Source organism: Bactrocera dorsalis, chromosome 1 (genome assembly GCF_023373825.1).
Source record: "Bactrocera dorsalis isolate Fly_Bdor chromosome 1, ASM2337382v1, whole genome shotgun sequence".
NCBI lineage: Eukaryota > Metazoa > Arthropoda > Insecta > Diptera > Tephritidae > Bactrocera > Bactrocera dorsalis.
In genome coordinates, this window is record NC_064303.1 from 56810204 (window position 1) to 56831010 (window position 20807).

Sequence of the window (20807 nt, forward strand, 5' to 3'; positions counted from 1 at the left end):
TGTCAGTAATGGTTCAGCTTCTGGCAATGAGAAATTTACTTTGAAATCGCCCGCAAGGAGTATCGGTTGTTTACTATACTCTACTGGTTCTCCGATAATATCTGCAAAAACTTGCGAACCTGCAGTTGACAACGGTAATAAAGCTTTACCGATGAATAATTTTATATCTCTCATCGATGAATTTGGTGATATATAAATGGCAATTAAATTCAATTTTTTACTACAGTACACTCCGCGTATAAGAAACCCGCTTATAAGAAAAGTCCGTTTATAAGAAACAATTTTGAAACACCTTGGACCACTTAAGTATTTTCATCTAAATAAGACCGCTTAAAAGAAAAACCGCTTACAAGAAAAAACCGGATAACAGAAATTTTTTTCCCTCACGAAATTTATCTGCCCATACAAAAAAAACCTCTTAAAAGAAATAAATTTCAAAACTATGTGCTGGCAATGTTATATCTTAAATGTAATAAAATTTGTATCTGGCAACGCTAAAATTTGCTTCACAGCTGTTTTTAAAAAAAGAATATAATCGAAAAAGCAAGAAATAAAAATGGAAAAAATTAAAAGAAACGCTTTGCCAATTAAAACAAAAATCAAAATTGTGGAAGAAGCAAAAAGCGGCAAAGCCCGAAGCGAAATCTCCAAAAAATATAATATTGCAAGCAGCACGATTTCGAAAATTTTGAAACAATCGAAAGAACTCAGTGAAAAAAGTTATACCTGCCGGAACTTAGAGCAAAAGAGGACACGCACATCAAAATATGAAGCGCTAAACAAATCAATGTCCATTTGGTTCAGGCAAATGATGGAGGCAAACGCTCTTGTAACCGGCCCATTGATCTTTGAAAAAGCGCAGCAATTTGCAATCAAATTAGGCATCCTTGATTTTAAGCCTAGCCCAGGCTGGCTGCAAAGATGGAAGAAAAACGAAAATGTGCGTTTCAAAAAACATCACGGCGAAGCTGCTTCCGCGGATAATCAATCGGCTTTAAACTTCAAACAAAATGTTCTTCCAGTTTTACTACAGAAATATTCATTAGAAGATATTTATAACGCCGACGAGACAGGTCTATTTTATAAAGCTCTTCCGACTGGTTCATATGTCGCGGGAAACCAAGCCGTAAGTGGACTTAAGACATCAAAAGAAAGAATCACATCGCTCTTTATAACCAATGCGACTGGTACAGACAAATATGCGTATGCCATCGGAAAATATAAAAACCCAAGGTGTTTTCGAGGAAAGATGATTCCTATCCCATATAAATTTAACAAAAAGGCGTGGATGACTGGTTGCATCTGGAGAGAAATTATAAAAGAGTTTGATGATAAACTGGCAGCAAAAAATAAAAAGATTCTACTCCTTGTTGATAACGCTTCATGCCACAAATTGGATTTCACACCAAAAAGCATTGAAATTGTATTTTTACCACCGTGTATTACAAGTCTAATTCAACCTTTGGACCAAGGTTTGCTATACCAGCATTTGCCACTTTTAAGTTTCATGTATTTTTATTTGTTATAGGTATTATTCCGTCTTTCAAATCACATTATAGAAAGTGTCTAGTTCGCGAACAGATACAAGCAGCAGAAGGTGGATTTATGGCTAATTTCTTAAAAAGCGTTAATATTTTGAGAGTCTTGTACATTGTCAAGCGCACTTGGTGGCTCGGTACTCCTCAAACAATTCGAAATTGTTTTAAAAAAGCTGGAATTTACGAAGGAATCCCTGTAATGGACTCAAATGATGATACTACCTCAGAGAATATTTATTGTGAAACCGAAAACCGTGACTCAAATGATGATTTTTGCGAGATTCAAGACAATAACTCTTTTTTCGAAAATTTAGCTGATTTGGAAAAGGAGAACTGTTTTGGGGCTATAAACGAAAATGATATAATAGTCGAAATACTAGAAGATGAGAGTGGAGATATTATAGAAGACTCTGCAGATAGTGCAGTGCCACCTAGCAGAGAGGAAGCGCTACAAGCCTTGTTTGTATTGAAGCAATATTTAAATGAGGATGACAACATAGTAAATATTGAGAAAATTCTCTTTAATGAACGTGACAAATCTCTTGTTCAAAAAAAAATAAATGACTTCTTTTCAACGTCAAAAAAAATGATAAATTTATATGTAAATAAACAAAACATGCAATATTTATTATAGAAAGTAACTGTCGCAAAGTGCCGACTTTTTAAGTTCCTATACATGTAATACAATTTGAATTTTCTATGAATCTAAAGTTTTGTTAATTTTCGTTAATGTTTAATGTTTTTTTATTAAAAATTTTGAATGAAATAAATGAAATCAAATAAAAGATTTGTTTTCGTGCAACATAACGCGATGTACGGTTATAAGAAGTTTATGCATGAAATTTGTAAGATATCCGCATATAAGAAACTTTTTCTTATATACGGACTCCGCCTAAAAGAAAGAACCGGATATAAGAAAAATTTTAGTGGCATTTTCAAAGTTTCTTATATGCGGACTGTACTGTATTATGATTATCTCTAGGGTTCATACTGCATTCTATCGCACACAAATCGCCAATTCTTGTTGATGTTGATATCGTCGCATCAGCATCACTCGCGTACGGAGCCTTTATATCTAAATTGGGAGTGAGAAGCTCGTTGTCGTTCATAAATGCTTCTGATAACATCAAGATGTTTTGACTGTTTAAACACTCTATCTGATAAATCGTCAACATGAGCACGAAGACTTTGACAATTGAATGATATTTTTGATAAACATTTTCTTGTGCTAAGAAACTCCAATAATTCTTTTTCTAAGGTAATAATTGGATTTTGACGTAACTTTATCATTTCATCTCGCAAAGCGCGACATGACCTGTCATTGCTTCCAATGACATGATAAAATTTTTTCTGTTTGTTCACTGGGATAATGTAAACTCCTTTAATGGCAACAGCTCTTGACAGTGCGACATAAACTAACTGTTGAGATTGAACTTTTTCATAATAGTAAACAATTTCATTGAAAATTCTTCCTTGCGACTTGTGACTACAGAAATGATCCTGTGAAGTATAGTCTTAATTTTTCAACGGCTAACGCAGAGTATTTGAACCAAAAGTCATATAAAGAATTCGCAGAAATGAAACAGAAACGAAAGAAATAAAGTCACACAAAGTCACCCCTTGCCGCTGTAGCAGCTTCGCCTACAAACATGCGTAAATATGTATGTATGTATACGTATGATCGTGAATACATATCGACGCAGATTTTTGCGAGAAGCACCAAAAAGTTGTGCAATTTATGATTTTTAGCTTTTGCCATCGTCGCGAAAAGAGGACTTGTTGGCAAAGGCATGCTCTGGGAGATGTTACGGCCTCTGTTTTTATGAATGAAGCGAGATCGCTTGTGGAATTTGCGCCTGCGTTTATGAATGAAATCGTTTTTGTTGTAAAATTTACTACACTTGTTTTTCGCCAATTTGGCTGCCATATTGACTTGTGAAGATCAATTTTTTGTTGATGACATATTCATATGTGTTGTCGATTTTTCAGAATCGATCTCCAGTAGTCGAAGTCGATTAAGAATCGGTTCTTGACATTCGAAAAATCGATTATTTTACGAGAAAACTCGATTCTCGAGTAGAATCGGGATCGAGTTTACCATCCCTACTGGCAGCTATCGGGGCACATATAAAACCTCCGCACAACAACCACCACAAAAAAAATGATTTTTTTCCATGTAATTTATATGGAAAACAGAAAATTTGAAATAGGCACCTCTTAATATTAATATTAGGAGCTCATCTTTTGAGTGACTTTTTTTTACACATTTTCGAAAATTTTGAGCCTATTTTTCAGTTGAAAAAAAAAAGTTTGCCTCAGAATGGCACACTCTAATACATATACATAATTTCTTCCATTTTTGAACTGTATAGGGAAATGCCTGAAGGAAACGACTCTATAGAGTTTGGTTGACATATGTACAAAAAACTTAGTAGGGGGGCGGGGCCACGCCCACTTTTCAAAAAAAAAAAACGTCCAAATATGCCCCTCCCTAATGCGATCCTTTGTGGCAAATTTCACTTTAATATCTTTATTTATGGCTTAGTTATGACACTTTATAGGTTTTCGGTTTCCGCCTTTTTGTGGGCGTGGCAGTGGGCCGATTTTGCCCATCTTCGAACTTAATCTTCTTATGGAGCCAAGAAATACGTGTACCAAGTTTCATTATGATATCTCAATTTTTACTCAAGTTACAGCTTGCACGGACGGACGGACAGACGGACGGACAGACAGACATCCGGATTTCAGCTCTACTCGTCACCCTGATCACTTTGGTATATAAATTATTCAAATGTATTATTCAATTTGAAGTTATTTTATTTGCCGTCATCACGGCTTAGTTGTCAAGTATAAAGTACCCTTTCAATTATTCCTAACTTAGCTCAAGCCACCAACCCGCATCGCGTTGTAGCTCCTCTGCTGACGTTTTGCTGACCTTGCGCCTCGTGCATGGTGTTTGTTTACTTAGATGTCTGGCCAATGTTCTCATGCAAAATGTGCTGACTTAGCGACATGTGCAGAGTGGTAGGCTCTTATTACGACGGGAATTAGGGTGTGTCGTTTCTTCGCGATAACTCCTCCCCTTCTAAATGGGGAACGTCCTCGGTCCTCAAAGAAGCGGTTTTAATTGCAGTTTCAACGGACCTGGCTATGATAATCTCTCTCTTGGTCCTCCTTATCCTGAGAAGGACGTAAACAGTGAATGCCATGATTAATAAGACACCAATGGCTGAGAAACCTGTAACGTGGCCATAATGGATTGATCGCTGCAGGTGATTGATCCTTTGAACATTCTCTAGATTCACATGGTGAAGGTAAGAAGCGCTTAATATTTCTGTGTGCTGCGTCAAGTTGATTGTAGAAGCCCATGGAGTTTCAGGTTTTAGAGGCAATGTAGAATTTTCGTTATAAAAAGTCGTACCATTAATCTTTACGTTGTTTTTGAAGACCACGAGGTATGTTCCGTTGACCGTAATAGGGACCTCATTATTTTCCTCGATGACAGCCAATTGGTCATTGATGACAACAAGGCCGTCACTTATCGGTGAAATTGGTGTGAGGTTGTTAAATGTTGTACTGCAATTAGCGGTGTTGCGAGTCAGTAGTTGCAGAGCGCATGATGTAGTCGGAGATGGTAAGCAAAACGTTGGTGTTGTGTCGCTGCAGTTCTTTACGGCTACGGTATGGTTATAACACTTGGCTAAGATGGATTCTTCTAGGTGCAGGATTTGGTGGCCATGAGCTACCGGTAAAATAGTAATTTTCTTACATCTAAACATAGGAATCGGATATCTTATTAAAAAGTAAATTATGTTATTATACTGTAATATCTTAATTCTAGCTACTGCCATAACATCGGCCACGGTAAGGTCAGTGAAGTGCTCGTCTCCTGTTATGAAATTTATTTCGTTACTGTCTAAGAGAATGGGACTTAAGACCCCAATTTTGGCGAAAGTGACAGCTGTTATAATGTTATTTAATTCTGTAATAATTGCTCTGTTTCTAGCCAGTAGTATGTCATAAAGGTGACCGGTGTTTATTTCTCTTTCTTTTGTTAATTTCAGGATTTTATTTACTGTAATGGTAAGGTTATTGATTTCTTTCTGTACTTGAGTGTTTATGGTAAACTGTCTGTCCTGCGAGTTAATTAGCTGTTCTTCTGTGCTCATTAATCTATTGAAGTCGTCATGGTCAGGAGTTCCAGCAATGTATTTCAGGACTGTCCCTAGGGCATTCAGGCTTCTCGCCTGTCTGTGGTGAGCGTTTATCATTTGTATCAGTCGACTTATCTGGTTTATGTCCGCGTCTAGTAACTTCCTCATATGTGACTGAGGAAAGTGGTCTGTGGCATTAATTGTCTCGTCTCTCAGTAATTCGTAAAGTGTCAAGTTGGTAACATGCTTGATGTGTCCTGAATTTTCCCAAATTACAAGGTCCTCACCGACCACCGGAATGTACCTTGCATTGGTATAGTCGATTAACCTTCCTGTCGTTACCGATATTGATATGGCCAAAATTATGAAAATCCTAAAAACATATATGAAATTTTTTGTTAATTGTTTATCATTAGAAACGCCTAGGTTCTAGATTAAGTTTAACGAAGGTTGTCCTTATGGACCCTTCTCCCTTTTATTAAAACTGTTGTACCCATGTCTTTTTCCACCTCTTCCTCAGTATAAAGAGGCGTAAGCTTATTGCCTAGTCTCCTGTTATTTTTAACAAGTACTTTTTCTCCAACAGGGAACTCCCTATCCTGCCTGTTCTTATTATGAGTTGTTAGTTCTCTTTCCTGTGCGTTTCTTAAGCGGCATGGTATTTGGTTGTCATCTTTAATTGAACGAAATACGGTAAGGGGCTTCATCCCCGTTACTGTGTGAATGGACCTGTTATACTCAATCGTAGCTAAAAGGACAATTTCCTCAACATCATCAAGATTTTTGTCAAGTTTAAGGCATCGTGCTATTTCCATTAGTGTGCTATGAAATCGCTCCACCTGACCATTTGATGTACTATGTAGTGGTGGAGCATTCGCAATGTCGATATTGAAGTGATTCTTTAATGTAGCTTTGATGCTGTGTGAATTCAGCGACTTCTCATTGTCGCAATAAACTATTCGAGTACCGAAAAACATGTTGAGTAACTGAAGGAGCTGTGGTTTGACATCTACAATCGTTCTTGATTTCAACGACTGTACTATCGCAAATTTTGAAAACTTGTCGATGCACGTCAAGAAGAACTTGGACCCGGTAGAAAATATATCAATGTGAAGAATTTCTCCACAATATGTTGGTATGGGCGTTTGAGCAATAAGCTGCTTCTTTGGGTGCCGATCATACTTCGCCCGCGAGCAAGTTCGACAATTTCCCACAAATTGTTTAACTTTTTTCTCCATTTTTGGAAAGAAGTAATCCTCTAGAATTTGTTTTGTGTTCTCCTGCGCTGCTCGATGCGCTCTGTTATGTTCTGCAGCGATAATTTCCTGCTGCTCATTCGGATTCGAAATGTCGTTAACGAATTTCTCCGTATGTCTGAATTTAACTGTTGGAAACATTTCGACCAGTTCGTGCTGAAACTGTGCAAGTGCATGCAGATCGCAGTGTATTGCGTTTACTGCTGTTGTGTTTACGGCCTCCTGTAAAAGTTCTAATAAATCCTTTTTTTCTCGGTAAGAAATGATATGCCTTGTCTTTTTTCCAAAAATTATAAAAGTTTTTCTTTGAGGTTCTGTACCTACCTCCACAATAATCTGGTTGCGGAAGCAATTTACCGGTTTTTCCGATCTTTCAATTGTATGGGTTGATGATTCCTCGCTATGAATTGTCTCGATGCTCGTGTTATCTAAAGCATTTATATGTTGCCTAGATAGAGCGTCTGCCACCACATTTTCCTTTCCTGGTTTGTAGATTAGCTTTGCGTTGCATTCGTCTATGAAGGCTTTCCATCTTTTAATTTTCGAATTAGGATTCCTATCCGAAACCGCAAAGGTCAGCGGCTGGTGGTCAGTATAAACATTAAGTTTTGTTACGCCGTACAGGTAGTTTCTAAGAGCTTTCAATGCCCATACAATAGCTAACAATTCCCTTTCATTGGTAGCGTAATGCTCCTCGCTCCCGGACAGAGTGCGAGAAATCATGGTAATCGGTTTGCCCTCCTGAGAGAGGACGGCGCCTATAGCATGAGCCGACGCGTCAGTAGTTAGGTCGAATTGTTTGTTAAAATCTGGATACGTCAGGGTTACATCCTCTGACGCTAAAATTTCTTTAATTGTTTCGAAGGTCTTTTTCTGTTCGTCCGTCAAATCAATTCTGATTTTTTTTGATTGGGACGCAGTAACTCGACCGTATTCGCCTCTCATGATGCTCGACAATGGTTTTGATATTCTAGCGAAATCCCTTATAAAACATCTATAATAACCCGCTAGACCTAGGAATGATCTGAGTCCCCTTAGAGTGGTGGGCTCAGGGAAACTTCGTATTGTGTCGACTTTGTCTGGACACGTTTTTATTCCTCCTTGTGAAACTAAGAACCCCAGGTATTCGACCTCAGTCCTAAAAAATTTGGATTTTTCAACTGACACTCTCATGTTGGCCCTAAATAATTCATTTAAAATTGATTCTATATCTTTCAGATGCTGCTGTTTGTTTTCCGAAAAAATAATAACATCGTCTACATAGACAAAACAGCTTTTCCCAATATGCTCTCTTAATACGTCGTCTATGGCGCGTTGAAAGATGCTCGGCGCGTTTTTTAATCCAAAAGGTAACCGGCAAAATTCATACTTGCCATTCTTGACAGAGAAAGCTGTTTTTTCCCTATCACGCTCCAATAGTTTAATCTGATGGAAACCAGATTTTAAGTCCAAAGTGGTGAAGTATTTACTACCACCCAAATTGGAAAGAATTCCTGTTATGTCGGGAATTGGGTATTTATCACCGATAGTTTTTTCATTGAGTTTCCGAAAATCTATAACTAATCTCTGCTTCGCCTGTCCGTTTTCGTCTACCCCCTTTTTCTTTACCACCCATATAGGGTTGTTAAAGGGTGATCTTGATGGCCGGATAACTCCATTTGCTAACAAATCCTTGATTTCTTTGTCCACGAAATCCGCTACACTCAGTGGGTACGGGTATAATCTTGAGTAAACTGGTGTTTCGTCCTCCGTGCGAATTGTTGCTATCACCTTTGTATTGTACGGTAGTGCCTCATTGGGGTCAGCAAAAACCCTATTCATCCTTTTGATCATTCTAGAAAAATCTTCCCTAACGTCTGTTGGTACTAGATTTGTTTGAAGCCTAAGATGGCTTACGTCATGACTGGAAATGAAGAAGATTTCCTCCTCACCAAAATCATGATTTATTGTATTCGATTTAAGGTCAATGTTCGCATGGACCCTGTTTAGTATGTCGAGCCCAATCACGCCATCAAATGATGTTAAGTCCGGTAAGATGAAAAATTCTGCCACTACGCCAAATATTTTCATGTAGCATTTTTCCATGATAGAAGTAACCCCGTGAATAGATTTTACAGAGAATGTGTCCCTGAAATGTTGTGTCCTTAAAGCCGGTGTTGGTTTCATATAACTCCTCGACGCACCAGTATCGATAAGGAGTTTCACTTCTTTCCCTCCTAGGAACTTTGAAATCCAGGGTAGGAGGGACCTTCCCCTAAAAAATTAAGTTGATCTAAACTTACGTCATCCGCCGCTTGTTCGGCTTCTGCACCGTACAATGATTCACTCTGTAGCTCAACTTCCTCCTCCAGATGATTAACACGTTGGATCTTTGGTCCTGTGTAACGTCCAGAATTTGCTGGACGTTTTTGTTGATAGCCCTGTTGCATTCTATTACTGTTTCCTTGATAGGCACCTCGGTCTCTGTCAAACGATTGGTGTTTAAATTTCGATAAGGATGGATCAACGTCCATTGGTTCCGCTCTGACTAGTCTGTCGTTGTCACGTCCGTTATTTACCCTTTGATTTTCCGTAAAATGAGGTGCATGTCCGGGTTTGTACTGCCTATTACTATAGTAGTGTGGGCTCTTATGAGCTGAGGGTGGATCATAAGTGTTTGTCCTATGGTTGTTCTGGCTTGAAATTATATTATTATTTTTTTTAATGTGGTTGCCCTCGACGTTCCTGGCAGCAAAATTGGCCGCGAACGCATACCGCTCATGGTTTGAGTCTACCTCCTGTGCTAAAGCAAGAGCAGACGGAAGGTCAGACGGCCGTGAGGCGAAAAGAATGTCGCATAAGGGCTTCCTTAAGCCGGAAATGAAAACTCTTAGGGCATCTGCCCTATATTTCTCGTTTATAATTTCTGCCACGCTACTCTCGTAAGACATTATAGTCTTATTAGCTAGTAACGTTAGCTTCTTTTCTACCTCATCGTAGAATTCCAGACAGGACCTAGAACCCTGTCTTAAGGTAGATAATTCCTGCTCTATAAGATATACGGGACGTTTGTCCGCGTACGTAAAGTCTAAACGTGCTATAATGGCATTAAAGTTCAGCACAGTACTAAACGATGAGAGGACCGCATCGGCAGCCCCTCTTATTTTGTTCCTCAAAATGGTAACTGCTTGGTAGTGTCGTTCACTGCCATCGTACCTTTTGAACAGTTCATAAGCGTTATGCGCCGCCTCGCGCCATGACACATATGTGCCTATGTGACCATGAAATTCTGGAAGTGATTTGATAGCATCAAGCGTTATGTCACATGTCACTAGTGGATTTACAGATACCTTTAGATATTTTTCTACCTTTGGCCTGCTGCCTGTCACCTGGTTTTGGATTGCTCCTAACTTCCTATCGAACTCCAACCTTTGTGCTGCCAAAGCACTTCTAACTTCCGCCTTAATTAACTCGGTTATTTGTTCCGTGTTCATATTTGCTTTCTGACTTCCTAACTTTAAATTTCTAAAAAGGTCTTCCAGACCTTCACTCATTAATTTTTGTTCTGTCACTTTCCTTTATTTTATTCACAATTATTGCTATATTTATTCCAGGAAACGAGCATCTCACTTACCCTTCCATTGGATTTGAATAGATTAAAATTAGGTTCAGGTTCTTCCGGTTAATTGATCGGGCCAAAGGTTGTCTCTTCTTTAAGTCCACGCTGAGTCCAAGTAGTTGATTGTTGTCGATTTTAAGTGAGCCAACTGTCGTAGTTACACGAGTCGAGTTAAGAACTTTATATTTTTCTATTAAACTTTTCACTCGCGAGCCCCACGTTGGGCGCCAATTATTCAAATGTATTATTCAATTTGAAGTTATTTTATTTGCCGTCATCACGGCTTAGTTGTCAAGTATAAAGTGCCCTTTCAATTATTCCTAACTTAGCTCAAGCCACCAACCCGCATCGCGTTGTAGCTCCTCTGCTGACGTTTTGCTGACCTTGCGCCTCGTGCATGGTGTTTGTTTACTTAGATGTCTGGCCAATGTTCTCACGCAAAATGTGCTGACTTAGCGACATGTGCAGAGTGGTAGGCTCTTATTACGACGGGAATTAGGGTGTGTCGTTTCTTCGCGATAACTTATATAACCCTATGTCTGACTCTTTTAGTTTTAGGACTTACAAACAACCGTTATGTGAATAAAACTATTATACTCTCCTTAGCAACTTTGTTGCGAGAGTATAAAAAAAAGTTCACATACATATTTCCATACAAAATGGAACATTCATATTTCCTATGGAATATCAAGGAAATCATTTTTCTTCAATATTCTCTGTTCGCGAGTATCATCATGAGCATGCGTACATATATTTATGTCTCTTCATATTCTTGGGTATGTGAGACAGAGAACATAAAAAATGTGTTTATAGCAAAACGAAATTCCTTGTTGGGAGTGTATTTCTGTCTCTTCATATTCTATGCTTCGGCATATAGTATGCCTTGTCATCATTTGCCGTAAATACATATATTTCTGTCTCTTCATATTCTCGGTTAGAATATGTGAGAGAATTCTAAAAAAATTTAAAATTTCGATGCGAATTCCGACCTACAATGTTAACAAATGCGGTGAATTCCTTAATGTGAAGCTATCAAATGTTCGCAGTCGTACCTGCACCTTCTGTATACTTTTAAGTTCTCTGGACTGACTACAGAAATGATCCTGAGAAGTATAGTCTTAACTTTTCAACTGCCAACGCAGAGTATTCCAACCAAAAGTCACACATAGAATTCGCAGAAATGTAACACAAACGAAAAAAATAAAGTCACACAAAATAGTTGAGAATTTGCAGAAATGAAAGACAAACGAAAGAAAAATAATGCACAAGTATACATAAGCGTACTGTACTTATTGACTGCATTATTTTTGTGTAAAACCTTGGAATGAGAATGTAGTGCAGGTCGCCTCCACGCTGGTGCATCCTGGGTAACGCTAAATGGCCTGCGGCCTACACGGCCTGGCAACTCCCTGACAACTTTGGCACTGAACTGGTTTCTCTTTAGAGTAGGTAAACTTATTTGGATCTGGTAGAACCCTGGGCTGGTGGTGGCAACATTCTGGCACCTGAGTATGATGGGGTGACACCCATCAGAAATGGCTGCTGGGCTAATGTCGCAACTGCCTCCGTCCCGTTAAAACCCTGGCAGGCCTCAAAGTACGCATGCTTTGTCAACGTTGGGCCAGCATTGGTACTTGCGCGGTCGCAAGAGCATTCTGGCCCAAAATAGATCGCAGAAGATCTAACGATCTCTTTGCCCTAAGTAAGGCTAGCCTCACTTTAATGGTGGGACTCTTAACGGGCCATTGTCCTATTGGCACACATGCTGCAAGACTTGGAATCTTACCGGATGCCATATACAGAAGCTGCTTAGAAGAAGATGCGGCAAAAACAAGCCAGCACTTCCTTCTTGACTGTCCCGCATTCGAGAGGTTAAGACTTAGACACTTGGGGGCACATACCTTCAGACATCCTACCGAATTGGTGGGTGTAGATATTAAATGCCTTTGCAAATTTGTATTGGCTACCAAGCGCTTTGCCGATCTGTAAGTCCGAACACGGGAGTTCTTTTTCTATGGCATCACAAAGGACTATGTACAGTCCACTAACGATCTTTGATCAGCCATCTAACCTAACCTTGGAATTTATTCATTAAAATCACCACTCATAAGTCGTTTAATCCGTTGTAAGAGAATGATTTTCGAAGAAACAACATTTCTAATAAGCCACAAGACAAAATTAGAAATGAAGTTCTTAAACCTCACGCTGTCAGATAAAACGATATACCTTGTCATTCCAAAAAAATGTAAATGAAAACTAACTACAGAAATGATTCTGTGAAGTACAGTCTTAATTTTTCAAAGGCCAACGCAGAGTATTTCAACCAAAAGTCACACAAAATAGTTGAGAATTCGCATAAATGAAAGACAAACGAAAGAAAAAGAAGTATAACTTAAATAATGCGCAAGCATACAAACATACATATGCGCACACATGTGAATATGTCACCAACCAAAAATTTAAACATTGTTCTACAACAGTGGTCGGCATTTCATAGCAAAATTTTGCAAACTAACTTCACACGTACGCTTACGCTCTATCGTTCAGTCGTTGTCGAGCCATCAACGAATTAACATCACGCAAGATCATAGCGCAAAACGAAATATGCCCTGCGAGAAATATTTTATGGTTCTAAATGCCTTTGATGCCATGCAATGCCTTTTATGTTCCAAGTCTTTTAAAGATAATAGGGAATATATCCTCAAAAGACAATTTGTTAATTTTCATTATACTATTAATTAATAATTAAAATTGCTTAATTTTAATTCCAATTTCTCACTGGGCTACTTTTTTTTCGTGCTCACCAACACAGTGACAGATCCTCTCATGCCGACCACTGTTCTACAAAAACAACAATAGCATAAGCATGGCAACATTGTGTTGTTGGTAGAAAATCCGAGCTGTGCCGAAAGAAACGATTGCCGATTGTCACTGCTTCCTTGCTACTCGAAGATCTTCGCAGACAAGGTTGCTCAATATGAAGCTATCGCAACCTTTTCCGAACTCGTATAAAAGTATAACTTCAAAAACGTATTTTTAATTAATATCGCTTTTTATTTATTTGCAATGTTATTGCAATATTATTTTTATTTACATTTTATTTTGAAAATATATTTGAATTAATTACTATTAAAAACCGCGTTTTTTATTTATTAAAATATTTGATGTCCCAATGATTTTTTATTTAGGTACACCCTAATACTTGAACTTATATGTATGTTTGTATGTGCTTATGAAGTTGCTTATGTTTTGTGCAATTGAGAGCTAGTCGAAGAGATCAATATGCTTTGTACATAAGTATGCACGAATTGCTTGTTATGCTTTGTTCGTAAGCAATTGAGAGCTCGTTATGGAGATCAATTAGCTTTTTGGCCACAATCCAGCTTGTTTTTGTTTTGCAAAGAACAAGAGGTATTGCTGGATAATTGCAAATGTGGACTTTGAATATTTGTGTGCTAATACATACATATGTATTTTATGTATGTAGTTCTCACAAGTTGTATATGTTTTGTTGAACTTTTTTGTGAGATTTTGTGGTTTGTTTAACCGGTAGATTCTTTGCCGTATATTTGTGTGTAAATTTTATATTTTTTTTGAGAGAGAGAGAAATTGAACACGGTATTGAAAAAGTAATTTTCTCTTATGTACTTACATAGATGTTCATATGCAAGTAAATATGCACTTTTACGTAGTGTCTATTAGAATCGTCGTCTAGATATATGTAAATATATATGTATGTGGCAACCTCGAATGATTGTTACGGCGTTAAATTAATCTTCGGCGCAGCACTCCAAAAATACAACTCTACCTAACTCCTAACGCTATCATATGTTTTTAATCCTTCATTCCTTTTATTATTATATTTTTACTAGTTCTTAAGTTATAACGAATAAGAAATAAATCTCTACTGCGATTGGACGTCAAACACATCAGTCATCATCATTTTCACTGTTCCCACATCTGGTGACCCCGACGTGATGATCTAGTGCGACCATCGCTATCGCCTCCATACAAAGGACCTTACAAAATTATTCAACGATTTCCGATTCTGTATAAGAATATGACTTTTTTATTCCTATAAACGAGAAAGTTCCAGAGAAAAAAAATATTTGTAAAAAGTGGCAAAATCCCATGTAATTTCAATGGGAAATGTATCGTGTTTGGGGCAAGGTTTATTATGAAAATTAAGGGCTTTTTATGGTCTGATATTTTTTTTAGATGGAAAACTAAAAGTTTAAGGGGCGTCTCTTCAAAAATATATATATGTATATGTATAATGAATAATATAATGAATATCTGTTTCCACTAAATAGTTATACATATATGCATATATGTATGTAAATATAGTTATTTTAGTTTTGTTTATGTTTTTGTCTTGTATTTTATGTTTTTAAATATTTCTGCCTTTGCTTTCTTACTGTATGCAGTCGTGCTTATTGCTTTATTAAACACTAGCAAATACCCGGCGTACTTTGTTACGCCGCAAAAACTGGAACGATGAGGGTATTGGAAAGAATTTAATGTAGTTTAAAATGCAAATAAAAGAATACCTTTATTCGTACATGTAAATACACATACACATGAGTATAATGTGTAACTTATGTTAGACTTACAAATATTTACTACCCATATTTGAATTAATTGCAAACACTTTTAAATTCATTAACGTTATAAATAATTTGTTTATTAAATTCTTTTTACAGAAAAATTAAAAAGAGATAACAAAAAGGTAACAATTCAAAACTCTTACATAAAATAAATAGGATTGTATAGAGTAAATATTAATTCAAGATATGAAATAAGGTATACTATAATTGACGTATTTTGAAACAATAGCCAAAAAGTATATATTTTAATTATTAAAAACTTCAGTGAATACAACATTTTTTGTTTTATTTCCATTGCTGGAAATGAGAACAGTTTGGTTTTGCGGGAAACCAATTCGTGACAGAGCCACATATAATTGACCGTGAGAAAATACTTCGTTTCGAAGATCTATGCCAACAGTATTAAATGTTTGCCCTTGGGACTTATTAATGGTAATCGCAAAACACGTCTTAACGGGGAACTGTACTCTTTTGAAACTAAATGGAAGATCTGTTGGGATCATTGTGCTTTCACCTGCTGCAGGTCCGGTTAAAATGTTTGCTTGAATGATATTAGGCATCAAGTGCGTTATCTTCAGTCGAGTGTCATTACATAAATTGGGAGGCTTAAGATTTCGTAGAAGGATTACTGGCGTACCAATTTTAAGTTCTAGTTGAAATGGAGGTAGTCCCGAGGGATTAAGAGAGTTAAGAAACTCCGTTGTATAGTGAACAACGTCTCCTTCATCTGTCACTGTGTCAAAAGAATTGTAAATTTTATTGTCCGCATGGATTACAACCTTATAATTATTCGAATTAGTGGGCATACGGTCTATAGATGTTTTGAAACTTCTAACATACACATTATTTGCTCGAAGAATTTCTTGAATTGATTTCAAAATGTCTCGTTGAAGAGTTGGTGTAGCACTTTGACGTAAAGAAAGTTGTTCCTCTTCGGACGAAAAATATATTTGCAAAAACTTTAGTGTTGTGTTCGGCGCTGGCAATAAACTCCCAATAACGTGGTAAACTTGTCCATGTATTTTAAACGTTGGTATGAAATTACCCTCCCTAACTTCATTACCACCAAACGAAGTCATAGCGAAACAACCATTGTATTTTCTGATATTTTTTTTATAGTGACAGGACGACTGATGCTCGCCAGTAAGCAGCGATTTGATTGTCTGCGGAGGCTCACCTATATCTATTAGTTTTATATGGCTCTTGCTACAACACATACCTGGTGCCTCTTTCACCCACTTTTTAGCCTTACAAAAATTGCAAATGCCATTCATTCGACCAATGAATAAAAGGGAATGGTCCAAATAATTACAATCCTGTCTATAGTTAAACGCTGATTTGAAAGCAATCGCACATTGTTTATTCTGCATTATTTGCAACCTTACATTCTCTACGCGATTTGCACTCTCGTCGACCGTCTCATTTCGTCTTAGCTGAATTTGCCGTCTATTTGATGAAGATCTAAATAATTGAGATTTTGCATTTGGCATCTCTGAAAGCTTTTATTGTAAAAACCATATATTTATTATTAACCAAATTAGTTTCGCTTAAATCTAATCTTTACCTTTTGATTTAAAGACAATAAATTTCCAATTTTACTCTACCCTTTGCAGAATACGATCATAAATACAATAAAGTTAGAAGAAACCAGCAAGTATTTCGCAGACACACATGAAAACCACATTACATCTTAATATTTGATTTTATTGGTTTTTGGATGTTCCCTACGGAGAGCGTTCTGTTTTTATTTTCAATGTGCTTTGTTACAAAAAAGTACAAAGACAATAAGAAAAGCAATTCAAGCAACGGTGCGTTGCTGCAAAATAAGTAACTGTAAAACAGAGTAAATATAGTTGACACTGTATTTACATATCTACATAGATGCATACATACGGCAATTTATGCGAGCACTTGATTGTGCTGTTTAGCGGTATTTCACTTGTTCTGCGATCATTTATATATGCAAACTTTTTTGCTTTGTACTTTACTTCAATAAGTTATGTAGTAACAGATGCGAGGATGGAAGAGAGAGAGTGCGTACATATGTATGTACTTTTCTTCATTACGGTATGCTGGAAAAGATGTGCAGAGATGGAAGAGAGAGAGAGTGCGTGCCACAAACGATAAAGGGCACACGCACACACACAAGCGCGCTTCGCTGTAGACTGCGTTCGGTGAACGAAAAACTTTATGCTTGCAATATTTTTGGTTTTTCAAAAACTTCAACCCGAAGAAAAGGGATTTGATTTCGGAAAATTAGAAAAAATAAGTATGCCACTCGCGAGCCTAGAGCAAATGCTTTATTTAAAAAAAAAAAATTATAAAAATCGCTTCAGAACTTTAGGAGATTAGCCGTTACAAACATGTTTCATATAAGCGATTTTATATAATTAGTATAGATAAGGGACTGCCGGAAATATTTCGCATATGAATCAGTGATCTGCAGTGAATACTTGGCTTATGAATACACTCTCATATTCATGAATCACCCCCAATATTCACTCACACTTGCTCTCACTAAAAATATTATCTTCTCACAATCACATGGCTTGCTTGTGTAATAATGAGTGTGAATATGTCTCACAATCACTTATCGCTCACACTTGGCTTGGCTTGCTTCTCTGTATACAATTGTTTGAGCTATTCGTTGCTTACCATTAGATGAGTTGAAAGGCTCATGAATACATTCACTAATAAGTGGCTCATTATTTATTCATGAATACATTCACAAATTCCTTGCCTATTCAAAATATATTTTATACCTACGCGGAGGGGTTTTAAAAGGAACGAAACGCGCGATTGTTGTGACTACAAAACTGAAACTTCTTTGTTTATTATCCTTTTAGTCAATTATTTTCTTAAGCTTTATCTTACATTCTAGAAATTGGAGAGCTTAGGTAGATGAGTCCCTGAAGTTTATACCTACGCGGAGGGGTTTTAAAAGGAACGAAACGCGTGATTGTAGTGACTACTAAACTGAAACTTCTTTGTTTATTATCCTTTTATTCAATTATTTCTTAAACCCTTGCATCTTTATCTTACATTCTAGAAAGTGAAGAGCTTAGGTAGATGAGTCCCTGAAGCTTATACCTACACGGAGGGGTTTTAAAAGGAACGAGTGAGTCTAGTGACGGAGGATGGAGTCATGTGTAGAAGTTCACGCAAGTGAGGAAAGTTCTCTGATCGCCATTCACTTGGGAGTGGCCAGAAACGATTCTTTTACATATGACTCAAGCAGCTCACGACTTCCGGTCTTTGACCAAGTATCCTCTGGGTAGCCTAAGAACATCCGTTTGAAGGCGAGCTAAAGTGAGAAGGCGAAAAATCCCCTGCATAGGGTTGTGCGCTGGGTTTGGGACCCGCCACGTAAAAACCTCCCCCAATGAAAAACAACACACAGCCTCGGATGAGAGACCCCCCTTTTGATGACGACCATGGCAAACGAAATAAGGACTATGATTTGAGGGCATGCACCTGGAATGTCCGGTCCCTTAATTGGGAAGGTGCCGCTGCCCAGCTGGTAGATCGGAAAGATAAAGGCTGACATCACCGCCGTCCAAGAAATGCGATGGACGGGACAAGGACAGAAACGAGTAGGTCCTTGTGACATTTACTACAGTGGCCATATAAAGGAGCGCAAGTTTGGTGTTGGATTCGTGGTGGGAGAGAGACTCCGTCGCCGAGTACTATCATTCACTCCGGAGAATGAACGTCTAGCCACAATCCGCATCAAAGCGAGGTTCTTCAACATATCGCTGATTTGCGCCCACGCCCCGACGGAAGAGAAGGACGATGTGACCAAAGATGCTTTTTATGAGTGCTTGGAGCGCACTTATGAGAGATGCCCCCGCCACGATGTCAAAATCGTGCTTGGCGACTTCAACGCCAGGGTGGGCAAAGAAGGTATCTTTGGCACTACGGTCGGTAAATTCAGCCTCCACGAGGAAACATCCCCAAATGGGTTGAGGCTGATCGACTTCGCCGGGGCCCGAAATATGGGTATCTGTAGTACTAGATTCCAGCATAAGAAGATACATCAAGCTACCTGGCTGTCTCCGGATCGAAAAACCACCAACCAGATCGATCATGTTGTGATAGACGGAAGACACGTCTCCAGTGTTTTAGATGTGCGTGCGCTCCGAGGACCTAACATTGACTCGGACTACTATATTGTTGCAGCCAAAATTCGCACCCGCCTCTGTGCAGCAAAAAACGCACGCCAACAAACACAAGGAAGGTTCGACGTCGAGAAGCTGCAATCACAACAGACAGCCGAACGATTTTCTACTCGGCTTGCACTCCTGCTCTCTGAGAGCACTCGTCAACAACTTGGTATAAGGGAACTGTGGGATGGCATTTCAAACTCCTTACGTACAGCTGCAACCGAAACCATTGGTTTTCGAAAAGTGCAAAAGAACAGCTGGTACGACGAGGAGTGCCGTGTCGCAGCGGAGAGAAAACAGGCTGCCTACCTCGCAACGTTACGATCGACCACAACACGTGCGGGATGGGACAGATACCGAGAGTTGAAGAGGGAAGCGAGACGCATTTGCAGACAGAAGAAAAAAGAGGCCGAAATGCGTGAGTACGAACAGCTTGATAAGCTGGCCGACAGGCGTAATGCTCGAAAATTCTACGAGAAAATGCGGCGGCTTACAGAAGGTTTCAAGACCGGAGCATACTCCTGTAGAACCCCCAAAGGTGATCTAGCCACCGATGCCCAGAGCATACTTAGATTATGGAGGGAACACTTCTCCAGCCTGCTGAATGGCAGTGAAAGCACAACACCAGGAGAAGACGAACCCGATTCCCCAATCGATGACGATGGAGCAGACGTTCCATTGCCCGACCATGAAGAAGTTCGAATAGCAGTTGCCCGCCTGAAAAACAACAAAGCGGCAGGGGCCGACGGATTGCCGGCCGAGCTATTCAAACACGGCGGCGAAGAACTGATAAGGAGCATGCATCAGCTTCTTTGCAAAATATGGTCGGATGAAAGCATGCCCAACGATTGGAATTTAAGTGTGCTATGCCCAATCCATAAAAAAGGAGACCCCACAATCTGCGCCAACTACCGTGGGATAAGCCTCCTCAACATCGCATACAAGGTTCTATCGAGCGTATTGTGTGAAAGATTAAAGCCTACCGTCAACAAACTGATTGGACCTTATCAGTGTGGCTTCAGACCTGGTAAATCAACAACCGACCAGATATTCACCATGCGCCAAATCTTGGAAAAGACCCGTGAAAGGAGAATCGACACTCACCACCTATTCGTCGATTTCAAAGCTGCTTTCGACAGCACGAAAAGGAGCTGCCTTTATGCCGCGATGTCTGAATTTGGTATCCCCGCAAAACTAATACGGCTGTGTAAACTGACGTTGAGCAACACGAAAAGCTCCGTCAGGATCGGGAAGGACCTCTCCGAGCCGTTCGATACCAAACGAGGTTTCAGACAAGGCGACTCCCTATCGTGCGACTTTTTCAATCTGCTGCTGGAGAAAATTATTAGAGCTGCAGAACTGAACCGAGCAGGTACAATCTTTTATAAGAGTGTACAGCTGCTGGCGTATGCCGATGATATTGATATCATCGGTCTCAACACCCGCGCCGTTAGTTCTGCTTTCTCCAGACTGAACAAGGAAGCAACGCAA

The 20807-nt window shown here is 38.7% G+C and overlaps 3 pseudogenes; all 3 read right to left on the bottom strand.

Annotated features, from left to right (window-relative positions):
- Positions 1-2956: 2956 nt before the first annotated feature.
- On the bottom strand, positions 2957-3055 carry LOC125776011 (small nucleolar RNA U3; annotated as a pseudogene).
- An 8528-nt stretch (positions 3056-11583) lies between these two features.
- On the bottom strand, positions 11584-11666 carry LOC125776005 (small nucleolar RNA U3; annotated as a pseudogene).
- A 984-nt stretch (positions 11667-12650) lies between these two features.
- Positions 12651-12837, bottom strand: LOC125775943 (small nucleolar RNA U3; annotated as a pseudogene).
- Between the last annotated feature and the right edge of the window lie 7970 nt (positions 12838-20807).